The sequence below is a fragment of the Sturnira hondurensis genome, unplaced genomic scaffold (assembly GCF_014824575.4).
Source record: "Sturnira hondurensis isolate 20B ecotype Veracruz unplaced genomic scaffold, ASM1482457v3 Scaffold0022910, whole genome shotgun sequence".
Lineage (NCBI taxonomy): Eukaryota > Metazoa > Chordata > Mammalia > Chiroptera > Phyllostomidae > Sturnira > Sturnira hondurensis.
Window position 1 is genome coordinate 14,173,365 of NW_028095541.1, and position 20,910 is coordinate 14,194,274.

At 40.3% G+C, this 20,910-nt stretch overlaps 1 protein-coding gene and 1 long non-coding RNA gene across 2 annotated transcripts in view; one reads left to right on the plus strand and one right to left on the minus strand.

The window, feature by feature from the left end:
- Positions 1-8,647, minus strand: part of APBB1IP (amyloid beta precursor protein binding family B member 1 interacting protein) — a 99,665-nt gene extending 91,018 nt beyond the window's left edge. The window contains exon 1 of the mRNA XM_037037221.1: positions 8,538-8,647. The gene's annotated coding sequence lies outside the window, so the exon portion shown is untranslated. The remainder of the gene's footprint in view (positions 1-8,537) is intronic.
- Positions 8,648-8,759: 112 nt separating this feature from the next.
- On the plus strand, positions 8,760-19,479 carry LOC118980583 (uncharacterized). The gene is made up of 2 exons (XR_005065142.1): positions 8,760-8,843; positions 19,338-19,479. It is a non-coding gene; the product is annotated as an uncharacterized LOC118980583 (long non-coding RNA).
- Positions 19,480-20,910: the final 1,431 nt, after the last annotated feature.

Sequence of the window (20,910 nt, forward strand, 5' to 3'; positions counted from 1 at the left end):
TTACATTTAGGTACACGATCCATTTTAGGTTACTTTTGTGTAGAGTGAGTCATTATTTTTTAGTGGGTGCTATTGAGAGCAGAGTGTTTTTCACCTAAAGGACCCTCACTCCCAATGCACATTCCATCAAAATACACTCATTCCATCATTTACAAAAATTTACAAGTCAGTGAACCAGGTACTCTGGTAAAAATAAAAAGAAACTGTAGCAGCAAGTACTGTAGTACTGTATCCAGGAGCAATCATGGATTTTGGGTACGTTTATGATTGCTTCCTGCAAAGAACTGACTCCACCAAAAGTAGTTTAGATCCACAGAAAGATTATTGATTAACCTGGCAGGAAAATTAATCCTTGGCTTAAAACACATAGACACCAAACAAAACAAAACAAAACAAAACAAAACAAAACAAAACAAAATAAAAAAACCCCCAAACCTCAAGAACTACCCCCTGAGGCCTTTTCCAAGAGTGATCAGGGTCTGTCTCATATCCCCTGGTCACCTCATCATCAAAGTGATAGACACAGGTGTGGATGAGGCTGCGGAGAAATTTACAGCTCAACTTTCTTAGTACTCAGCATAATGTCATGGTTAGCACTGGAAGTCAATATATGCTAGCTCATATTAATATGTATTAGCATCTACTTTAGAATAAGGAGTTATAGATATGGAACAATTACTGCAAGTTAGATACCTATAGTAGTAGCTCATTTAATTCTCCCATCCAAGTACTAACCAGGCCCGACCCTGCTTAGCTTCCGAGATCAGACGAGATTGGGCACATTCAGGGTGGTATGGCCGTAGACTAATTCTCAAAACAATCTTATAATGTGGTAACACTATTGTATTTTAATTTTATTATATTATAATTTTATATGTTATCAAACTCAGGCCCAGAAAAGTTACCATATTTTTTGGACTATAAGTCTGAAACACTCCCCTCTCCCAAATTTGGGAGGAATAATGGTTGTTAATGATGCTGTTGAGATCTGTTTGCATTTATATTGGTGAAATATTATGTTATTTATGTTATAAAATATTTTACCCCAATTTTTGCTTCAAATTTTTTTTTTCCTATTTTCCTCTAAAACCTAGGTGTGTCTTATGGCCCAGAAAATATGGTAAATAATTTGTGTGAGCTCATGTGAGTGGTGGACTGGACTGTGTCCAGGTCTAACTCAAAAGCCAGTGCCACACTGAGTCCTGAAAGTGTGGACTGTGGTTATGAAGAGTTGGAAAGTGGCAGCTGCTTTGCTCCCACTGTTGTTACGGTGCTGGTGTGTCCACATCTACTATACATGGTCTGTCTCTCTTCCACATCACACTGTGAGTTCAGGCATGGAATCTTGTATTTTCACCCAACTGTGTGACACATATCGTGTACTCAGCAAATATACTTAGCTGCTGAGTGATCTTGGGCAAGTCAGTCAAGCTCTCTGTTGGTTTCACTTCCTCAGTGGTGAAATGGCAATGAAAATGGTCTCCAACTCAGAAGAATGAGATGGTGTCTGTAAAGTGCTTAGTAGTGGCTGGCACATTAAAAAGTGATATTAATATTGCTAATTTCAGATATTATACTCAGCATCACTATTATTTTTTTTACTATATTACTCCTCTAAAATCACCAGTGGAGACAAATGTCAGTCACTTATTCACACACCCACACATATGCATACACATTCCCAAGTTCACAGCTGGATAATTACTTGCATTTCTGTGTACGTGGACAGTGGGTTGGACTGCCATTTTCTTGTAGGCCAGGCACATTTATTAAAGACTAAGCCAAGTGGGAAGGACACCCATAAGGAGTGTTTCTAGGAGAGAGATTCTTAACTGTTCTGAACAAGAGAGGGATGGCATCAGAGTGTCCCTGAGACTTTTCAGACCACACCCATGGCGCCAGCTTCACATTCCAAACCTTATCACTACCTGCTTCCCCTGGAAGAGAGGTGCATTTCTGGAGTTTGGAACCACTGCAAAGAGCATTGCTATTGATGGGGGTGTGTTATTCTTAACTAGCAGGTGAAAAAAAAAGTTGGCAACCACTGTTGCCTAGAGCAACAGATCACACTCTGCAGGATGTGGGTTCAGCTACACCATTGATTTCTCTTCTTTTTCAGTCCCTATTATTATTAGGTGGAGTCCAACAATTAGGGAGGGGGAGAAAGAATTAACAGAAAAGTAAGCAATGACAACTTGAGGTTGTTTATTTCTGTTTCTAGAAGGCCAATAAAGCATTCTGGGTGAAGGTTTAAACACATTAACATTGGGCTCCAGCAATGGGCCCCATTCTCATAGAAAATGCTGTTCCTTTCAACTTAATTCATAATTTGTCTAACACCCCCCACTAAGCTGAAGAGTCAACATGCAGTCAGGACACAATATTTGTGCCATTATCAAGAGCTGCGCCCTTCAGTTAGATAGTCATGTGTGGTTGCTGAGTGCTTGAATTGTGGCTAGCCCAAACTGAGATGAGTTGCGTCTAAAACACAGTGGGTTTAAAGGACTTAGTCCACAGGTGGTAAACACGAGGTCCTCGGGCCGAATCCGGCCCTCCACCTTGTTTTATCTGGTCCAGCACCTTGTTTCTACCCAGCAGCAGCGCTGAGCTCTCACTTAACTGTTAAGGAATAGTTACATTTACACAGTCCTAAAGTTACATTTGGCCCTTTGAAGGCAACCCCGAGGCTGATGTAGCCCCTGGTGGAAATGAGTTTGACACTCCTGTCTTAGTCCAAAAAAAAAAAAGAGAGAGAGAGAGAGAAAGGAATACAAGGGGTCATCAGTAATTTTAATATTATTTTAATTATATTAATTTTAATATTAAATTTAATGTAATTTACTATAATTAATATTAATTAAATGGCCACTTTATATATGTATATATATATTAAATAAGGTTTATTACTAAATTTGAAGTCACTTATTTCTTTTTACTGTTTCTAATGTGGCTTCTTGAAAATTCAAAGTTATCTATCATATTCCTATTGGAGTGCTGGTCTAGAATGCTGCGGTTCTGTTATTACAAGTGCCTGAGCATTTGACTGAAAGCTGACTGGGGTGACTGTACCATATGAATGTAATCTGAGTATTACTAACCAGGTGTTAAATCAGAATTTCCCATATCCTTTCCCTTGTGCTTTGTGCTCCAGTACCGCTAAACTATTTTACACATGTGGTGTCTAGGGTGGCCTTCTTCCACCAGGCCACCTCGGAAAATCTTTGTCTCTCAAAGTGCCTCTTGGTCACCCCCATACAATGCCTTCCCTATAACCACTCTCTTCACCACGTTATTTCTGTACCTATCACTGCACATGACACAGTGTAATGTGTTCATCTACAGGCTTGTCTTTCCCACAGATGACAGTTCCATCATTCCAGGTGTTTAGGCCAGAGGCTTCGACTCCTCATTCCTCACACTTTCTGCCAGAAAATCCTGTTGGTTCTATCTTCAAAATACATGCCAATTCCCAAAGCTTCCGGATAGGCTCCTTGCTGTCATCCTTGCTCCTTCCACTTTATTCTCAAGCAGTCAGAGTAAGCCTTTTAAATGTCAGAGAGATCAGGTTTACTCCTCAGAATCCTACGATGGCCCCTCAATTTCACTCAGAGTAAAAGCTAAAGGTTTTTAAATGGCCCACAAGACCCTATTCGATCTGCCACCTCTTTACCCTCTTCTCATCTCTACTCCAGACACATCTCCTGTTACTCTCTCCCTGTGGTTCACTTACCTCTAGCCACATGGGCCTTTGTACTCCTTGAGTATACCAGGTACCCCCTTCCTTACAGCCTTGGCACTGGCTGTTCCCTATGCTTGGAACACTGTTCCCTCAGATAGCCTCTTGACTCTTTTAAAACTTTACTCAAATCTTATCTTCTCAGTGAGGCCAAGCCTTACCAACCTCTATAATACTGTAACTTTACTTTGCTCAACTTTGTCTTTTTTAAATTCTCAGCCTAAGATATGTTTGTTGATGATTTTAGAGAGAGAAGAAGAGAGAAATGGGAAGGAGGAGGAGGAGGAAGAGGGGGAGAGAGAGAGAGAATGAGAGAAATATTGATGTGAGAGAGAAACATTGATTGGTTGCCCTCTATATGCAGCCCGACCAGGGATCCAAACTGCCAACTTTTGGTAATGGGATGATGCTCCAACCAGCTGAGCCATCGGGCTTCTCATGAAGTATATATATAAATGTCTAATCAATATATTGTACACCTGTACGATATATTGTACACTTATATTCATGAAGTATATAAATGTCTAATCAATATATTGTACACCTGAAACTAATATAGTACTTTTCACTGACTAATACCTATATTATTACTTAGTCATTATGGTTATTGATTATCGTCTGTGTCTCCTTACCAGGATATAAGCTCCATAAATGCAGAGATCTTTGTCTCTTCTCTTCATCAACATGGCACAAGCACCTAGAATTGTACTTGGCAAATATCTTTGAGGTGATTGAATTGTATTTAAAATAGATACAATTGTAATTGGATTAAGTAATATGTAAACATCAGTAGTTCCTAAACTCCATATTCTTTCTTACACTTAAAAGTTACAGTTACCTACCGATGAATCTTGGTCATTTCATGAAGGATCAAGACACTACTGAACTAAGTATTTCCGTGGTAGGTAGAGACTCTAATTTCAGCTTCTCAAGGACCAATGTCCTCTAATTTCCAGTTTGAGGTTTTTGCAAATACATGTGCGTACTTTCTGAATGCTTTTGATAAACCAGCACATTCAGCCTAATGATTATGTCTCGAGAAAACCATCTCACTGATGAGTCTGTGCTATGAGATCAAATCAGAAAGATCTCCAGCAGAAGTAGAAAAAATATTACACTCACTGCGTCACTGACTTAATCAGACTTGCAAGGTATCAAGATGGATTAGAATACAATAAAGATAAAAATGAAAACATATTATTGCTGCCAAAGAAGATTTTTTCAGAAGGCACATAGAAAGATAATAACTTCACAATTGATTATACTATCTTGTCTGCCCACTAAGAAGAACCTAATAAACTAAAAACTAGCAAGGCAAGTTCTTTGCCTTCTTTAGTCTCCCTTCTCGGACCCCAGTGTGATGGAAGGGTCTGAAACGTGCTGTCTCAGCACAGATGCTGGTCACATGTAGGACTGTGGCTGGCCAGTGATGTCTCCCCGATAGACTTGAAGCACACTGAGGAAAGGCCCGTGTTTTTTCACCTTTTAAGCCCTTGTCTCTGGTACACTACGTCCACATCTAGCATCAGACTGCCTAGGTTCAAAGGTCAACTGTGCTCCAACACTCCGTGTTATCTTCTTAACCTCTCTCAATAATAGTGTAAGCCCAAGATATGAAGATGAATGAAATAACATCTAAATTAGTTAGCCAGGGTCTGGTACAGAATGTAAGCTACAATTATTATTTACAATTACCATTTGGTGGTAAAGAGGAAACTGAGTCAACAAAGAAGAAAGAAAATAGCTCTTACAAGTCCTAGTGATTCAAGGGCATAGTCAATGCTGATGAAATATTTGGAAACTGAGTCATGAATTCAATGTACTGAATTCAGCGTACCGAATGTACTGAGAGGGTGCGTTCCTTCGGAGTGGTGGGACACTTCTGCCTGCTCATGCTTCAGGGTCAGGACCAACAGGGTCGGCTGGGCTTGTGATATTTTGATGGTACAGCCCAGAGGTGGAACTGACCTAGTATCTGTATTCTCGAAAATACTTTTGGAGTCCTGTCTATGGTGTCAGGAATTTGGCTAGGCATAGGGACCCAGTGGTGGCAGGTCACATCCTCTGGTCCCTAGAAGCTGTCCTCAGGCCCTGACTTGTCACATCTCATGCGCAATTTAGCTACTCAAACTGTTTGTAGGTCATGAAACACTATACCTTAGTGCTGCTATTCTTTCTTCTCAAGGGAAATCTAATTGTTACTTTTCCAAACACATAGTAGTTTGCTCTAAAAGTCATGTTTCTCATAACAATTATAAACATAGACATAACAAATATACATAACATATATAACATATAAACAAATATATAAACATATATTAAAACATATAAAAATTACTATACAAACAGTGCACTAATGCCTTAAATTCTGGCATTTATCATGTACTCAAATTTATAATAAATGCTTAAAGTTGAAGTTACTACTTGCCAGTTAGGATGACAAGATTATTATAAAATATATACATATCTTCACACTAAAATATTAACTATGTTCAGAAGATTGTTGTATTTTGAGGCAAGAATTGCTAAGATCATTCTATTGTTTATAAAATAAACTCATGAGCTTCTATAAAATTGATTTTGGTGTGATAGACTATAAAGTGCAAATTTTATTATAAGATTTGTGGAATCACTAAAAGATGTTAGGTATAAAAATAATTAAAATAAAATGGAGGAGGATTAGAAGTAAATGAAAATAATGATGCTTTTTGAAAGTAGGATAGTTTAAGGAAATTTAAAGTACATATTAAACACATTCATGGACACAAATGAATTTTATAAATAGCTCATTCAAAGAATAATATGAAAATATCTAGACCTTTTTATTTACAAGTGAAAAAAGACAAAAGAAGTGGGTAAATAGTATGCATTCCTAGGATATCAAAAATATAAAAATTTAATAGATACTACATCATTTAGAAAGTATTATGGTTAATATTTAAAGTAACTAAATCATAAAGTAATCCATATTATAGTTATATGTCTTGAGAAATGACAATTGAAGAATTTTGAAATCTAATATTGACCTGCCCAAACTTGGGCATACCACTTCAGTTTTTCAACATCTATAGGCCAGAAATTGACCCTTTTTAGAGAAACAAAAACACTGATATTTCAAAATCTAACAAAATTTGTTATTATTATCATCTTTTTCATTTTTTTGGTTAATGATCAGCAATTGTAACTTTGTTGGCATTCTAGACAGGACAAAGTCAAAGCATTATAGCAATTTCTTAATTGCTATTTTAATGACAGATATAATGTAGTCCAATAATCTCACTATACAGTAAAATGTCTCAGGTATGGAAAGGTTAGAACAACTTAATCAAGGTCATCCTTGTTCTAGTTAAAGGCAGGCATGAACCCATGTCTCCCAAATTCCCAGAAAAGACACAAATAACAATACTGTGAAAATAATTAAGTACTGAAAGTCTTAAGATGATGTTAAATTTCTTAGGCTTTTCATGACACATTGAGCAGACAGGAAATACCATCTGGAAAACATGACATATTTCCAGTGAACCGTCTGTGAATTTTGCCAGCCAGCCTTACTGTAAGACTGCCCATGTGCCACTCCAGTATTTCAATGAAGCCCGGGGGAAATTGCCACTGGAGGTTTATGCAATGGGACAGAAGCTCTCTTTCTGAAATTTCCGCTAAATGGCCTAGCATTTCAAATCGCTAGTAGCTAGTACCCTTGCTTTTGTTCAAACCACATTATACCACCAGAAACAATATCCTGGGGAGTAATAAACTCATGCCTTTTCCCTCTCTGTTACTTTCCTCTGTTACTCCATTTCTCTTTCTCTAATGGTCAGGTTAAATGCTCTTTTTTGACTTGCTTTGCTGCGAATGGCTAGGAATCAGAACATTTAGCCTTCCACATGTGTGAGTAATAAAAAAAATACTTTCCTAGAAGGACAGTAAGAGGTACACTGGGCAGGGTTTTCAGTGGGAGCCATGCGCTGAGGTCCTGCTGGATGTAAGGCATCCTACTTCTTCCCGTCACGCTATAAAACCACACTCTGGACATTCAGTTCCAAGCCAAGTTCCAAGATTTCTGCCTGATGTCCAGATTTTTACTTCTATCTTATTTTAAAGATTCTGTACTTATTTATTTTTAGAGAGAGGGGGAGGGAGAAAGAGAGAGAGAAACCATCAATGTGTTGCCTCTGCTGTGCTTCCCACCAGGGAACTGGCCTGCAAGCCAGGCATGTGCCCTGTCTGGGAATCCAATCGGCGAACTTTTGGTTCATTGGCTGGCGCTCAATGCAGCGACCCACAACAGCAAGGGCTTTTCTATCTTATTTTAAAACGATAGGACAATAATTCGGAGGAAACGTTATTTTTAAAAAGAAGAAACAGTTGTCTGAAACTTTTAAAGGAAGGAAACTCAAATTCCCACACAACTTGCACTTAATCTACAGTGCCCTGAAATATCCCAGGAATCCCGTCTGAGTTGGTCAGGCTCCTCGACTTGGCTGACAGACGACAGCTCTTAACCGGTTCCAGGTTAAACTTGTAGCAATTTTCTGGGCAGGAAATCAGTCAAATCTGATGAAATCCAGCGCGGGGAAGTCGAACCCCAACCCCAAACCCTCGCGGAGCTGGGTCAAGAGAGGCCATCACCTCTTGGGTGGGGACCCCAGGAGTCGGGGTCTAAGCGGGAATGGGGGCGTGCGTTCACATGGGAACGCTGGGTTGAGCCTGGGACCCCACGGGCGTGACACATGATGCGGTGACAGACCCGAGGGTCCCAGGTGCAGCTCCCAAGGCTCCCAGGCCTGCCCGAACAGCTTACCTTGACGGCCGAGGTGCACTTCACCAGGGCACAGGCAGGGTACGGGTCGGCGTCAGGGCACCGGCAGGGAAGGGGACGCGTTGCACTTGGCTGTACTCGGCTCTAGTCCGCTGCCTCCGGGAGGAAGTGGTGTCAGCCCTGCCCTTCCCCCCCCCCCCCCCCCCCCCCACGCTGCGCGCAGACGTGGGGCGCTTGCGGCGCTACTTTGCATTGAAGTGCAAAGGGGGCGCCTGGTTGGAGACACACGCGAGAAACATAGATGGAGACGACTGCGAAAAATCTGGCCTGCTCTGTCCTTCGCATTGGGTTTGTACCTCATTTCCTCTTACTAGCCCCCTCTACACTACAACTTTAAGAAACACATTTTTTTCTTTTAATTCTGGGAAAAGTTGTGCCTTGTCTCATCCCTCCCTTAAAAGCACCTCGCCCCGGTCTCTCAGGAGCGTCCCCTGGCGAGTCGACTCCACTTTGTCGCTTCGACATATTTATTAGTGGCTAAGGGAATTGGAGACAGATGACGGTTCCACAAAAGCCGAGAAGCAATTTCTTTCAAAACCGTCTTCCAAGTGCTTACTCTAGCCCTTTCTGGGCTTCCTCTTTTGAGCTTGTTGTGCAAAGGCTCTTCCCAGTAGCACGCAGCCAGCCCGCAGGTGGCGCAGCGCGGGAGTAGGGAGGGAAACGCCCCCCGAGCGTTCTGCCAGTGCCCGGTGGGAACGCACCGCTGCTCGAGGTTCTGCTGCTCCCGAGGGAACCCGGGCAGTGGGTGGAGGGATTGGGGCAGGGGTGGGGACAGCGCGCTCAGCAGAGGCCTCTTGTCAACGGTCGGATTGGCAACCCTCCCACCCCCAAAGCTTAACCACACTCTGAGGGCAAGGCTGTGGCCTCACACATTGCTGGTGGAAATCCAAACTGGTGATGCTGTGAGCCCTGGGGTTGGGGGTGGTATTCAGCAATAGTTATTTGTTTTACTTTACATATGCAATTACCCTTTGACCCAGAGATTGCACTTCCAAAAATGTATTACAAAGATTCAGTGATGAAAAGAAGTTATGCATACTTGCCAGGCTGTACTATTTGTAACACCAAGGACTGTTTGGAAATAACTTCTGACTGTTGGGAGAGCAGTCTCCTGAGAGAAAGGGGGAGATCTGAAAATGCAGAAGTTAAAATCAGTTACGATTTGTAAAGGGGGTTGGTTGAACCTCTTCTTTCCTTGTACAGCTGCCTTCAAATGTTTCTATATGGGGAGGTGGTGGAGATATAAAGATATAAATTAGACATATGAATTAGGTAATTTCAGTTATTTATTTAGTGAGAACCTATTAAGCACCTACCCTTCTATAAACGATGAAGATAAATAATGAAGAAAATAATCCCTTCTCTCACGAATGGTACATCCTAGTTGGGAGAAAACAGAACACAACAAATATTTAACAGGTTGTGTGTTCAAAAAAGGGACCACAATACTAAACCTGACAATCTCAGAGTAGGCCTGAATGGCGGCCTTACAAACTCAGAGACCTACAGCACTCAAAACTTCCTACCTGTAAACTAGAGTTGGGGCAGGTAGTCATGCCCTGGGCTGATGTCTTTCCTGACAAAGGTCAATCTTTACCTTAACTGAGTCTGTCTCTTGTGTTTTTGCCTCCATGATCACTTACCTTTGGTACGTTGGAATGACCTTGCCCAGATTCCTCAGGGCACAATTCCCCACCAGAACACGGAGACCACAGAACCCTTTATCATTATCTGGTTCTCCTGCATACCACCTCTACTTGCTGTAAATGTTAACCACCCTATACCCACCAGTGTAACAGAACTAACTATTTTCTTATCCAGTCTCAGAGACTCCCCCTCTTTGTTTTCTCCTGACTCCCTAATCGGTCACCAGTGAATTTCTTGTGACCCTCCCTTGCACCTTCAGTTGTAATGTACACAATAATGTGTAAAACTGCCATTCTTTGGGGCATTTTCTCAATCTATTGAGATTTTGCTTCCCAGCAATTGTTAGTTTGGCTCAAACAAACTCAGAAATTTTCTGCATGTCTGTATGTTTCTCTTAGAGACACAGGTAAGGATTTTGAGGCAAATGTAAAGGTGAGGGACAGTGGTGGCAGTGGGGATATTAATTAGAGCCACGAACGAAGATCTACCTGGTGACACTTGAGCCAGAGCTACATGCACGAGAGGTTAATTCATGTGGATTTTGGGGATGAGAATATTCCAAGTAGGAGAAATAGTACATTTAAGTTCCTGAGTTAGGGGGGCACTTGAGATTTTGGAAAAACAGCAGGGAAGGGAATATTCTGGCTATGGATGACACTGCTGTGAGTAATGGGAAGCCACTGGGGGGTTCTGACCAGAATCAGTGCTATGTAGGCCATCAAGTCATGCAGTGGAGTGACTTCCATGAGAAAGGACAGAGGTCAGGGAACACCTCTTTTCAAAACAGTGAAAAGGGCAGCCATTCAGAGACTTGGAAAAGCATTTAAGAGAAGGAAGAGCAAGAAAAAGGCTTGAGATAGGAATGTAGATGGTTAGAACGAAGGCCTGTGTGACTGGAATATAGCAAAATAATAGGGCAGTGGTAGAGGATGGTGACAGAGAGGTGACAGGGGTCAGATCAAGCAGGGCCTTGGGGCCAGCCTGGAGAATTTTGGGTTTATTTTAATCGCAATGGGGGGGCTATTAGAAGGTTTTTAGCAATGAGTGCCTGATTTGATTTCAGCTATATGCCATCATGTTGGTTGGTGATGGGAAAGTTTATTGAATGGGGCAAGGGAAAAAGCAGTGGGGTATCACTGAGTAGGCTGTGCTATATATAGTCCGGGTGAAAGGTGATGGTAGCTTTACTTCGGACTCTTACAGTGGGAATGGTGAGGAGAGTTTGGTTTCAAGACAGAGTTTCAGAGCAGAGCCAGCAGTGTTTGCTGATGAACTAGAGCATGGGTGGGGGAATGGCAGAGGGATTAGGAATTTCATGTAAACCATTGTGACCAGAGACCTGGGAACTGTGCTGTGAGGCAAAGTTAGATGGAGGAAGGTCAGTAGGGACAAACCGTGTAGGACCATGAGGGCCGTGTCAAGGATTGTTGTCTCATCCTAAAAGCAATGAGTGTGTTAAATATTTCAAGCTGTCGGGTGGTGGGGTTTATGTTCAAGAAAAACTGTAATGTAATGAAAACTTCTGCCATAGTTTGGGGAATTGACCAAGTGAGGAAAAGAATGGGTGCAGGAAGGTTTCCGAGCTAGGCTGGGTAAGGGATTGTGTTAGGTTGGAGTTGGACTAGGTTGGTGGCAGTAGAATGGAAAGAAATAGATGAACCTGAGAGGTATCTAGAAGGTAGTGACCAGAGATTGTGTTGGCTGGATATGGGCAGAGTGAAGAAGAGGAAGAAACCAAAAATGACTCCTAAGAGTCAGGTTTGGATAACTGTGGTTGGTGCTGCTGTTCGTTGAGATGAGGAATCCTGGGAAAGGACTACTTGGGGAGGGAAAGATAATGAGTTTTCTTTTGAGCAAGTTGAGTTTGATAAGCCTTTGTGATATCCAGTTGGAGACTGAAGTAGAGAGCTGTGTATAAAGAACCTGGTGCTCAGAGGAGGGTGTGGTTTAGAGCCGGAGACAGACAGTTTGAGTAATCTACCTATAAGTGGCCAAGCTGGCCATTGATGAGGTTGCTTGGAGAGGAGTGGGATGAGGAAACAGCTTAAGTCTAAGTTTCAGCAATGCCATCATTAAAGAGGAAGATGAGTCTGCACAGGAGACAGGAAGAGCTCTACGCAGATAGGAGGTGAGCTTGGAGAAAGTAGTGTGAGGGAAGTCACAAGAATGGGAAAGAGTGGGAGGGGGATGTTGAAAGGGAAGATGAAGACGGAGGCCTGCCCACTGACTTTAACAATGCTAATTGCCCATCTCAGTATAGGGGCTGGAGGCCAGGCTGGGCTGAAGAGTAAACAGGTTGTAAAGAAATGAACACAGTAAGCAAAATAACCCTCTCTGAGTAGTTTGCCTGGGAAGAGGAGGTGAGGGATAGGGAGGCAGCAAGTGGGACATGGGCAATTGAGGCAGATTTTAATTATTTAAAAAATGGTTTCCAAATAGGAAGAATCCAGATGAGAGTGAGGGGTTGAGTATTAAAGAAAAAGTAGGGTTAATTAATGGTGAACAGTTCTTGAAAATGAGGAAATGTTTATAAGGTCCAAAGCACAAATTAATGAGTGGGTACTTAGATAACAGAAATGATACCTCTTCAGCTTTATCAGAAAGTAAGTCAGTGTTTTCGAGTAAGTAAGGATTTTCTTCTTTTTGAGAGCTGTGAAATAAGGAAGTTCTAATCTAAAGCTTCTATTTTCTTTGTAAAGTAAAAAGAGAAGTAGGGACATCAGCTGAGAGTGAAGTAGGAGATAGGCAGGTCGTAGATTAGGGGAGCTGGAGAAAGTTTGACAAGGTCATTACAGAGAACGGGAGAGTATAATGATTAAAAAATGTAATAGTTTTTTCAGGCAGCCTGAGGCTCTGTTTGAAATTGGTGGTTATGGTGGAAGCAATTGCTCGGTTGCGTGACTCTCCTCCAGGGCTAGGTTGCCTAGGTTTGAAGAACAGTTAACCATGATGGAAGTGGTCAAAGTAGCCAGCTGGGAAGATGGATTATCGTGGTCAGAAGACAGGCAGCAATTTTGCTTCCAGAGGTAGCCAGATCATGGGCTCTGACACTACTCAGGGTGTGACCATAGGCCTAGGTAGCTGAGGTGATCAAGGAAATGAGAGGCGGGGGGGTTGTGGGTATTGCTAGGTACTTGTGTAAGTCATCCAGGATTAGGGTGGCCACGTGGCTTTTGTTCAGACTGGAAGAATTTGAGAGTAGCAAAATGCTAACTGATTCGGAAATAGGTGCAATTCATGATTCTTTCAGACAAACAGATTGATGACAAAATTTAAGGCCATCTTAAAAGAAGACCAGGAGTCACACATCAGGGTTTTAAAATGAGAGAGTTTTTCTTAGGTAAATCAGAAGTTTTCTTTTCCTTTTCCTTGAAATGAGATTTTTTTTTTTCCTGGTAAATACCCAGAATCGGAATAACTAGATGATTTGGTAGTTCTATTTTAATTCTTTGAGGAAGCACCATATTATTTTCTATAGTGTTTGCACCAATTCACATTCCCATCAACAGTGCACAAGTGTTCCCTTTTATCCACATCCTCGCTGACACTTGTTACATCTTGTCTTTTTGATAATAGCCATTCTAATAGGTGTGAGGTGTTACCTCATTGTTTTTGGTTTACATATCCTCACAGATTAGTGATGTTGAGCATATTTTCATGTACCTGTTGGCCATCTGTATGTATCTGGAAAAATGTCTATTCACATCCTCTACCCATTTTTACATTGAAATTTCTTTTTTTGCTATTGAGTTGTATGAGTTCTTTATATATTTTGGATAATAACCCCTTTTCAGATACAGTCAAATCTTGGTTCTTGAATGTCTTGGTTCTTGAACAGTTTGGTTCTTAACCAAGTTGTTCATGGAAACAGTTGTGTCAATTGTCTAGCAAAACTTCCAGTCTTGATTCTCTCCCTGACAAGCCTTTCATGCTGATACCTGTCTGATCAGTCACATGTCTCTCAGGAAACAAACAAAAGGAGATTCGGTTTTTGAACAAATCACTTCTTGAACAGTTTTCTAGAACAAATTAAGTTTGAGAGCTGAGGTTCCACTATATATACGATTTACCAATATTTTCTTGTATTTAGTAGGTCACCTTTTCACTTTGTTGATAGTTTCCTTTGCGGCGTAGAAAGTTTTTAGGTTGATATCATGCCACTTACTGATTTTTGCTCTTGTTACTTTTGCTTTTGGTGTCTGATTAAAAAAATCCTCACCATGACCCATGTTAAGGAGCTTACAGATTTGTTTTCTTCTGGGAGTTTTATGGTTTCAAGTGTATGTTTAAGTTATTTATCCACTTTGAATTACTTTTTATGAATGAGGTAAGATGATGGCCCAGTTTTATTCTTTCACTTGTAGCTGCCTGGTTTTCCCCAAACCATTTATTGAAGACACTGTCTTTTTCCCATTGTATATTCCGGTTCCTTTGTCATAAATTGAATGTTGTAAACCCATATATGTGTGGGTTTACCTCTAGGTTTCTATTCTGTTTCATTGACATATGTGTCTGTTTTTATGCCAGTTCCTTACTGTTTTTGCTTACTAAGGCATTGTAAAATAGTTTGCAGTGAGGGACAGTGATGCCTCCTGAGAAAAGTTTTTGCTTTTTTATTTTTTAAAGATGAGCCACTAATGGTCTGCAAGTAGCAATGAGGAGCATGGAGACAGAAAAATCACCTTCTGAACTCCACCTCATGGAGTGTGAAAGAGTAACACAACTTTCTCTTTGAGAAAATTGCAATGGAAATGGTATCCTCAGTTAGAGCCCCAGGATAGAGGAACACTCCGGAAATAGCTTCAAGATAACAAGAGTGGCCGTGAAAGAGCTTAGGAGGTGGCGAAGATGATGGTGGGATAAATCACAGGCAAGGAAGAACACAATACCATGGGATGATGGTATGGGGGACAGCTCCCCAGGGGGCTTCCTCTTTGTGAAGGGACTTAGAAGCAGTCTTCCTGGAATATACATGCAGATGGTAGCTAGTGTCTAGAGAATGTGGGCTACGGGACCATAGAAGAACTTGGTTTAAATTGAGTTTGGTTTTGTCTTACTACTTCAGTCTTCGGCATGTCTACCAAGACCAATGTATGTTTTAGCCAAAGAGCACTTCACCTCTGGCAAGAGACCCGGTTGATCTGTATCAAGAATCCTGCAGTGGTCTTCTGGGAGGGGTTGTTTTTTCTTTCGTTGAGTATTTTATAGAGTTTTATTCAATTATTTTATTTAGTTGTCTGTAGTTTTAGGGAATATTTGTTTCTGATTTAAATATATCACTTTAATGCCATCTGTAGCAGGCGGTATTTTCCAAAGAGAGGGGCTATCGTCTCTCCTTTCCCCATCTTTCCACCTTTCCAAGACCTGGAATCTGGGCAGGCTCTGTGACTGCTCCGACCAACTGAAGAGAGCAGACGTGGTGGTGAGCTTAGCACTTATCTGTCTCTTCCGGCCCCGAACAGTCATCCAGCAGACTACTTTTGCAGGGAGCAAGGCCACCTCGAGGAGCAGTGAGGCATCAGGCATGGGTGAACATGCCATCTTGGACACCCAGCCACGCCAGGGCTTGCAGACTCCAGCCCCAGCTCTTATCCAAATGCAGCTTCAGGAGACACCCAGCTGAGCCAGATCAGCCCACGGAGTCTGTAGAGGTAGTGATAAATAGCTGTGTTCAGCCTCAAAGTTTTCAGTTGTTCACAGCAATAGATATTCAAGAGACTATCTTGGGTACTTCTGCTTCTCGTTTTTCTGTCCTTTTAAAGCTTCTGTGCTCTAATTTATAAACTGGCAATACAAAGTAACTCCTCTCATGATTTCTATTTTAATCACATGTAATTAATATACTATTGTTAGTTGTATGTTTTATGTATAGTATATGTATTTCTTCTTGTCTGCCAACAAAATTCTCCCTCTGCCTGACCCTTCACCCTCTACTTGTCCCTGGCCTTTGTTCTCAGCCATCCCCTTCCTGACCACACCCCAGTGAGAGTCAGCAGGAGGAAGAGAAGTCCTGGGTGGAAGAATGATAACAGGAGGAGAAGGTAGGAAAGAAAAGAGCCCAGGAAGGCTGGGGAGGTGATTTTTGATGGTGAGATGGGAGCAAAGCAAGGAGAAAGATGTTTTGGGGACCCTGCAGGATATGACAGTCAGGGAGTAAGAATATGGAGAGGAAGGGGGGTTTTAAGAACTGTGTGCCTTGTTAAAATTAAACTTGGCTGATGGTTTCTTTGCATTGACTCTGTGCAGAGGTTATGCCCATGGGAGCCCAGTGTTAGGTTACTTAATAAGCATTAACACCTGTGAAATGCTAAGACACATATACACATACAGTATCTCCCCAGGCACGTGTCTGTAAAGCAGTTATGGTTGCTACCTGATATCATTGACTAAAACTACAAAATAAACAGGGATTGTTTAATTTGCAAGGGCCAAAATCCATTCAGACTGGCTCAAGCCAAAAGAAGTTCTTGGAGAGAAGCTGTGATGGCTCAGTGAAGTCAGACAGGAAGCACCACTGGGCCTCTTGAGGGCCCTACACGCAGAATGAGAGGACCACCAGGTAGTCTCTCCATCTCTTTTTCTTTTCTTTTTTCAAAATTTTAAATTGTGGTAAAATACACATGAATAAAATTGACCATCTAAATCATTTTAAGTATACAGTGCAGTGCTATTAAATATGTTTATAATGTTGTATGTTATCTTGCTACTTTGCTGAATTCATTTATTACTTCTAACTTCTTTGGTGATGAATCATTAGGGTTTTCTACGTATAAGATTATATAATCTGCATACAGTCATAATTTTATTTATTCCTTTCCAGATTGGGTGACTTTTTTTTTCTTTTCCTTGCTTAGTGTTCTGGCTAGAACTGCTAGTACTATGTTGAACAGAAGTGGTGAGAGTGTGCACCCTTGTCTTCTTCTTGATCTTAGAAGAAAAGCTTTCAGTTTTTAACTACCGAGATGGTGTTTGCTGTTTTTAGCGGGTTTTTAATATATGGTTTTTACTATATTGAGATAGTTTATTTTATTCATAATTTCTTGAAAGTTTTATCATGATAGGATATTGAACTTTTTTCAATGGTCTTTTCTGTATCAATTGAGATGATTATTTGATATTTTCCCCCTTCATTTTGTTACTGTGGTTCTTTACATTGATTGATTTGTACATGTTGGATCACCCTTGCACTCTGGGAATAAATTCCTGCTTGGTCATGGTATTTAATCCTTTTAATGTGCTGAAGTTAGTTTGTAGTATTTTGTTGTGGATTTCATCTTTTTTTGTGCTGACATAATTTATATCAATATTCACTGCCCAACTGTTCCTTCCTTCCTTCCAACCAACTTTATTTTCTCTATGTGAAACCCGACCACTGCCTTGGATCAGGTCCCCTGGACTCCAGACTCTGAGATGGAGATTTCTGTGCAGAAAGTTCATTGAGAATGACCTCAGGAACGATGCCCAAAAAGGAGTGAAGGAAGAAGGATTGGGAAGAAGTTTCACTATGGTGTATTGGCAGCAGAGGCATTAACCAATTCTATAAAGTGCTGTGGGCAAGGGAGGCAGGGCCTTTGACCTTTCCATATTGACAAGCCATTGGATGTTTGCTGTCCCTGAAAAGGAGGGAATACCTTTAGAAAAAAATAGCTCCCTATGATCAAGGGCAGTGCTTGGAGAGGGACTCAACTATGAGCAGTTAGCAGCTATCACCCCTGCAGAGGGCACATTGGGCCTTGGGCATTCACTTTAGCCGCCCAGTTCTTACTGACCTCATGTCCCATCTCAAATACCAGTTGGGGCTGAAGAGTGTCTCTATCTTGTACTTCCAAATTCCTACAAGTCAGATTCTGATTGACTGTATTTAATTAGGTATTTTTCTTCTGTTCTGAATAGCTTTGGCTCTGGAAGTGAGGTCATGGGGCATATTATCTCCTGGATATTAACTAATATATTTGCTAATATCAAATTAGCAAAATAATTATAATTTGTATTTTATTATAAATGCAAATTAGTAAAGAGTTGGTAATAGGACACTAATGCAGATTTTATTTGACTAACATTTTTGTTGAAGAACAGTTTTGAATTTGTTGAAACCGTGGCAAACATTCAGATGAATATGATTGCAAAAGTCAGAATGTTTGGGTAATGGGTGGGTGGAAGGGTCAGATAAAAATTGAAGAAAAACCCAACACTTATGAAGACAGACTGAATAGTTTCCTTTTAACAGCAATTTTGTTTACTTTTTTCCAGCATGTCATATAAATGGAATCATACAGTATGTAGCCCTCTCAGATTGGCTTTATCCACTTACCAATATGCACTTAAGATTTATCCATATCTTTGCATGGCTTCATAGCTCTTCTTTTTCATCACTGCATAGTATTCTAGGATAGATATACTGAAGTTTGTTTATCCATTCACCCAAGAAATCTTGATTATTCCTAGGTTTTTGGCAATTATGGATAACTCACATATAGGATTTTATATGGACATAAATTTTCACATCAGTTTGGTAAATTCCTAGGAACATGATTGCTGGATTATATAAGACTGTGTTTGGCTTTTCATGAATCTGGTGAAACTGTCAAAATGCCCTCCGAAGTGACCATACCATTTTGTATACTGATCAACAGTAAATGAGAATTCCTGGTCTCTGCATCCACACCAACAATTGGTTTTGTCCGTGTTTTGGACTTCAGCCCATTCTAATAGGTATAAAGTGGTATCTCTTTGTCGTTTTGATTTGCATTTCCCCAATGAAAAGTGATGTTGAGCATCTCTTAATATGCTTATTTATTATATGTATGTCTTATTTTAGTGAATATTCAAATCTTTTGCCCATATTTATTTGATTTTGTTGTATTACTGTTGTAACAGTTCTTTATTTATTTTGGGAATGGTAAATTTTCCATATTCAATTTCTGCTCACTCAGTATTAACCCTAGCAAGGCCAGAAAAACCTCTTTTTCCACCCTGATTTTCTTTCACACAGTGGTGGCCAATGGTAGCTACCATTCATCAGATTTTGTGTGGAAGACCAAATTTGGCATAAGGTGGTTTAGGGCTATCAGTGCAAAATGTGTGAAAATGCAAGTTATAAAGTCAATACTTAATATATTTTTTCTATTAAAACAGGTCCCATGTTTCATCCAGTGTGATTCTCTGCTTTGGAAGACCCAGAGGAGTCATAAAAATGCTGATGTCTTAGCCAGAATCTTAAAGTAATTGTTGATAATAAAACTTCTGTACCAACTAAAATAAAACTCTAATTCAAAAAGATATATTCACCCCTATGCCCACTGCAGCATTATTTACAAGAATAATGATATGGAAGCAACCTAAGTATTTGTCAATAGATAAATGGATAAAAAAGAGTGTGTGTGTGTGAGTGTGCACACGCATGTGTGACACAAAATGGGATATCTCTCAGGCACGAATGAAATCTTGCCACATACAACAACATGGATAGACTTAGAGGGTATTATGCTGAGTGAAACAAATCAGAGAAAGACAAATGCTGTATCACTTCACTTATATGGGAATCTACAAAACTAAGCAAATGAACAAACAAAACAGACACATAGATACAGAAAAAAAATTGTAGTTGCCAGTTTGGGTGGTGGAGGGGATGGACAAAAGGGGAAGGGGATTAAGAGGTACAAACTTATAACATAAATAAGTCATAGGGGTGCAATGTACAACATAAGGAATATAGTCGATAATTTTACAATAACTATGTAGTGACAGATGGTTACTAGACTTCTTGTGGTGACCACTTTGTAAGGTTTTTAAATGTCAAATCACTAAGTTTTATACCTGAAACTAATATAATAGTGTATTTCAACTATAATTAAAAAGATCTTTACATTCCAGAATGAAAATTAAAAAAATTTGTACCAACCAAAACCATATGGGACACTGCTATATATATGCTAGAATGGCTAAAATTAGAGATTGATCATACCAAGTGTTGGCAACAGTGTGGTAGAAGTGGAACACTCATACAATGAGGGTGGGAGTGGAAATGGTACGACAACTCAGAAAACAGCTTAGCAGTTCATTAAAAAGTCAAATGTACTCTTAGCATGACTTCATCATGCCACTCCTGAGTACCTATCTAAGAGAAAGAAAGACATACGTTCACCCAAAGACTTGTTACATGAATGTTTATAGCAGCCTCAAATTGGAAATGACCCAAATGTCCATCATAGGTGAACGGACAAAGAAATTGTGTAATAATCATACTGTGGAATACTGCTACTCTGCCACAGAAAAGAACAAACTACTGATACTCACAACAACTTGGATGAAACTCAGAAATATTTATGGTGAATGAAGAAAGCCAGATTTAAAAAAGAACATATGTTGTATGATCCTATCTATATAAAATTATTGAAAATTCAAACTAATCTAAAGTGAGAAAAAGCACTGGGAAGGGGAGGAAGGGGAGAAAAAGGGAGGATTATGAGGGACACAAGACAACTCTTAGGAGTGATAAACATGTTCATTGCCTTGACTTTGTGATAGTTTCCATGGGTGCGTACTTACGTTAAACTGTTCAAATAGTGCAGTTCACAATATGTTAGTTTTATCTCAGCAGAACTGTAAAAAAACTGCTCCTTTGACAGTAGTTTCAAAGGAGTATTTAAAGAAGCACAATCTTTGTATGCAATAAAGGAAAGCTGAAGTGAATTTACAGGTGGATGAA